The sequence below is a fragment of the Sminthopsis crassicaudata genome, chromosome 3 (genome assembly GCF_048593235.1).
Source record: "Sminthopsis crassicaudata isolate SCR6 chromosome 3, ASM4859323v1, whole genome shotgun sequence".
NCBI lineage: Eukaryota > Metazoa > Chordata > Mammalia > Dasyuromorphia > Dasyuridae > Sminthopsis > Sminthopsis crassicaudata.
In genome coordinates this window covers 179636761-179641655 of record NC_133619.1, presented here as the reverse complement: position 1 = coordinate 179641655, position 4895 = coordinate 179636761, and the positions used below count along the sequence as shown (strand labels likewise).

General features: G+C 36.9%; 1 long non-coding RNA gene across 1 annotated transcript; it reads left to right on the top strand.

Annotated features, from left to right (window-relative positions):
• Positions 1-346: 346 nt before the first annotated feature.
• On the top strand, positions 347-4406 carry LOC141560883 (uncharacterized). Its single transcript, XR_012487864.1, has 4 exons — positions 347-1031; positions 1233-1360; positions 2502-2621; positions 4094-4406. It is a non-coding gene; the product is annotated as an uncharacterized LOC141560883 (long non-coding RNA).
• Positions 4407-4895: the final 489 nt, after the last annotated feature.

Here is a 4895-nt window from a genome sequence, read left to right as displayed (position 1 = left end):
AAGCAAGATAATTGTATAAATATTTTTATATACATTGGATTTATCATATATTTTCACATATTTAACATGTAATTACAGGTCACCCAGGCTAGGAGGTGGAAGGAAGGAGGGGGAATGTTGGAACAGGAGGTTTAGCAAGGCTCAGTGTTGAAAACTTGCCATTTCATATGTTTTTTAAATAAAAAGGTTTCCTAAAAAATATTTTTAAAAGAAAACCTCTGCATACAGCCTGAGCAAAATCCTCATCTGATGAGCAGTTGCCTTGCTTACCTTAGCCATGGAGACCTCATTGGGTGATGCCCATTGTGACATGCTCTAGTTCACTGTGACATGCCTGAGAACACCCAAGGTTTTCTGACTTAAAGGTGATGATCTCGCCACAACAACCCAGTTGGATCCTGAAAGCAAAGGGAGTAGGATGTGTGTATAGAAGAATGGATGAGTGGACAAATAGACTATTAGACTAGATACATAGATAACTGGTGATGGATGGATGGGATAGATAGTATAGACAAATAGACTGAATAGATACACTTGATGCATAGTTAAAAAGATAATGATGAATAGATAAGTGAAAAGATAGATTTATAGTAGAAAAGTTTATAGGTAGAATAGAGATTTATAGGAAGAAAAGTGATATATAGGTAGAAAAGAGATTTATAAGTAGAAAAGCGATTCATAGGCAGAAAAGAGATTTATAGGAAGAAAAGCGATTCATAGGTAGAAAAGAGATTTATAGGAAGAAAAGCAATTTATAAGTAGAAAAGATTTATAGTAATTAAAGCGATTTATAAGTAGAAAACAGATTATTAGATAAAAAAAGTGATTTTTAATTAGACAAGAGATTTATAGGTAGAAAAGGGGTTTATAGGCAGAAGAGAATGAATAGCTGCATTAAATATACATAGATAATGATTGAGTCAATGGAGGGTTAGGTAAATCAGTAAATAAATTACTGGAAAAAGAGATCCTTTCTGGTCCTCATCAGCATCATACCAAGTGCTCCTGTCAAAGATTGAGACTGCCTTCAGGTCAGTATTAAACTATTATATTTTATTCTTCAATATTATAGAAGCTAAAATGGTTGCTTTCTATCTGGCTTGGGAAATATTTGACTTCTCTTTCCTTCCCTCTTCCCCCACCCGCAAAAAATTCCAGTTTGTGGATGGTTATTCCAGTAGATCAAATGGACACATATCTTTCACTTATGCTGTAACATTTTACCTTTTCAGGCATCCTATAAGCCACTGCTAAAGCAGAGGAGATACTGAACCACTTGTGACCAGATGCTGGTGATATTGAAGGCATGTCTTCGGACCTCAGTGATCTACATAAACTGGGATTTAGCATGTTCATGAAGGTAAAGCAGCTATATAGAGATAATCTATCTTCAGTTTCCCTCCTGCAGTCAGTGTTAATAAGGGGTTGAAGGTAGGGCCAGGTTGCTGACTAACCCTATATGTACTAGAAGTACAAATAATCTGGGAAATAGAGAGCCTACCTTTACAAACAAACAAACAATCAAAAGCAGATTCTTTGAGTTCAGAAACTATTTTCTTTTTCATCATCCTATGCCTGGTTCCCAGAAACAAGATGACTTGCTCATATTAGAGGTTTCATAAATGCTTGTTGAATTCAGTTACATATAGATGAAGACCTTTTCTAAAATTATTGGCAGCTGGCTGGTACAGTGGATAACACTGTTGGACCACACTTGAATCAGCACCTGATTTCAAACACCAACTGTAGGACTCTGGGCAAGTCACTTAATCTGTGTTTGCCTCAATTTCCTCATCTGTAAAATGGGAATGGTACAATCATTTTTGCTCCACCGAGAATAAGCCTTTGAGAAATATTTGGTTTCAAGTAGAGTCACAGCATCGTGGATTTTGAGCTGGCGGGAATATTTCAGGGTTTCTGCTTCCATATTTTACAGAGAAAGTTACTGAGACTCAGGGTGGTTAAGTATATTTAGTATATTGTCCCAGCGCATACAGGTTGTAAAAGGCAGAGACAAGAGTCAAACAGATCCTGTTTATACTATCATGTTAACTCTAAGTGTTCATTACATATGTGTGTATGTGTGTGCATATATGTGTGTGTATATTTCCATACTTCAATCTTTTAACCTATAGCTAAACATATTAATTCTTAAAAAAAAAAAAAAAAAAGGTGGTGGGATGGGATACGGGAAAGACACTGTAATAAAGTAACATTAAACAAGTGGAATTTTGCTGTGCTGATTATTTCTTACCTGCATGACTTTTTATTATCACTTAAACTCCCTGAGCGTCAGTTTCCTCACATGTTAAATGAGATACTTGAGCTCCACGACCACAAGGAGACTACATTTCTAGTTCTAAAGTTCTGATTCCACAGCTGAAAATCTACGAACATTATGTCCTAACGTAAGATCTTTATTTGATCATTAATGAGTCATATATTAACCTGACATGCTTGTCTGATGGCTGACCCCATCCTTGTTATGGTGAATGTTACAGGTGAGCCGACCTCATCCCGGTGACCATCCACTGCAGATCCTCTTTGTGGTTGGTGGGGTAACGATATCGGAAGCCTAAATGGTGAAAGATCTTGTTTCTTCCCTGAAGCCTGGAACACAGGTACTGAACCCTAAATAACAGGACATGCATCTCCCTGGCTCAAGGATGGGAGAGTCTGGCTGTTCCCATAAGGGTGGTTCTGAGCCTTAGGGGTAGCATCAGAGAAAACATGGTCTATATTACTTTGGAGATGGTGAAGCACTGTGTAAATGTCAGATACTATTCTTACTACTACTATTATTACTCGTACTCTTACACCTATTATTATTACTACTACTTCTACTATTACTCCTCTTCCTACTCCTATTAGTATCACTCTTAAGATTACTACTATTACTCTTCCACCAACTACTACAATTACTCCCACTCTTATTACTGTTACTATTCATACTACTCCCATTCCTTCTAGTTCTCTTCCTCCTGCTACTACTACTATCATTGCTCTTATTCCTATTAATACTCCTTCTACTACCACTACTACTATTATTTGTAATACTACCTTTACTATTACTATTACTATTACTTTACTATTACTATTACTATTACTTTACTATTACTATTACTACTATTTCTACTACTAGTAGTGTAACTCCTATTCCTAGTATTATTACTATTGCTTTTACTACTTATTCAACAAAAAAAAGAAGTAGGAAGAAAATCTCTGCATAAGCAAGATAATTGCATAAATATTTTTATATACATTGGATTTATCATATATTTTCACATATTTAACATGTAATTACCGGTCATCTAGGGAAGGAGGTGGAAGGAAGGAGGGGGAATGTTGGAACAGCAGGTTTCACAAGGCTCAGTGTTGAAAACTTTCCCCTTCATATGTTTTCTAAAATAAAAAGGTTTCCTAAAAAATATTTTTAAAAGAAAACCTCCGCATAAAGCCTGGCACAATCCTCATCTGATGAGCAGTTTCCTTGCTTACCTTGGCCATGGAGACCTCATTGTGTGATGCTCATTGTGACGCGCCGGAGAACACCCAAACTTTTCTGACTTAAAGGTGATGATCTCGCCACAACAACCCAGTTGGATCCTGACAGCAAAGGGAGTAGTATGTGAATATGAGAATGGATGAGTGGACAAATAGACCAATAGACTAGATACATAGAAAACTGGTGATGGATGGATGGGATAGATAGGATACACAAATAGATTGAATAGATACACTTGATGCATAGTTAAAAAGATAATGATGGATAGATAAGTGAAAAGATAGATTTGTAGTAGAAATGTTTATAGGTAGAAAAGAGATTTATAGGAAGAAAAGCAATTTATAGGTAGAAAAGAGATTTATAATAAAGTGATTTATAATAGAAAAGAGATTTTTAGATTAAAAAAGGGATTTAAAAGCAGAAAAGAGATTTATAGGTAGAAAAGAGATTTATAGGCAGAAGAGAATGAATAGCTGGATTAAAATATACAAACACCCCCCAAAAAATATTGCAGTTTATGGATGGTTTTTCCAGTATATTAAAAGGACACATATCTTTCACTTATGCTGTAACATTTTACCTTTTCAGGCAACCTATAAGCCAATACTGAAGCAAAGGAGATACTGAACCCAGAGTGACCAGATTCTGGCGATATTGAACACATGTTTTCGGGCCTTGAAGATCTACTTCAAACGGGATTTAGATTGTTGTTGGGGATTTTTGATCTATACTTTGGAGTTTATTGTACTGGTGGGGGGAAGGGGACAGATGATGTTGCTGATTGTTGTTGGGGAGTTTTGATCTATACTTTGGAGTTTATTGTACTGGTGGGGGGAAGGGGACAGATGTTGCGGAGTTTGATGGGGTTTTTAAAAAAAAAAGTTTTTTTCTGTTTCCAAAAGTGTCAAGTTGTCATTCTTTCAGCTTCCACATGATTAGTGATATTTCCCAGTTTCTTCTGTGCTATCTAGTGATTAGATTTGCCAGCTCGTTAATCTAAAGAAATACTTGTTGGCAAACTTATTGGGTAAATTAAATTTTTCCCTTATTTGCAGCTAGCCCATACTGCTGATGGGTAAAGCTGGCTATATCCTATCTGGGTTTGGGAATAAGAGAGGGAGGCAGATTTCTTCTTCTTTGAGATTGTGAAACAACTGTAACCAGGACCTTTGCCATCAGAGGCTTGGGACCGTCTGAAAGTCTGGGAGCAAAGAGCTATTGGGGGTTAACAAGCAGCAGGTCTGTTGTGTTCTAGCCAGAGAAGTCCCAGAGAAGCTAGGAAGTGGCCCTGCTGAAGTCTTTTGGATCTTCCTGGAGGAGCAGAGCAGCCATTCCATACCTGGAGGGCAATTCAGAATGACAAGGGACTGGCTTAGAGATTTGCATCCAG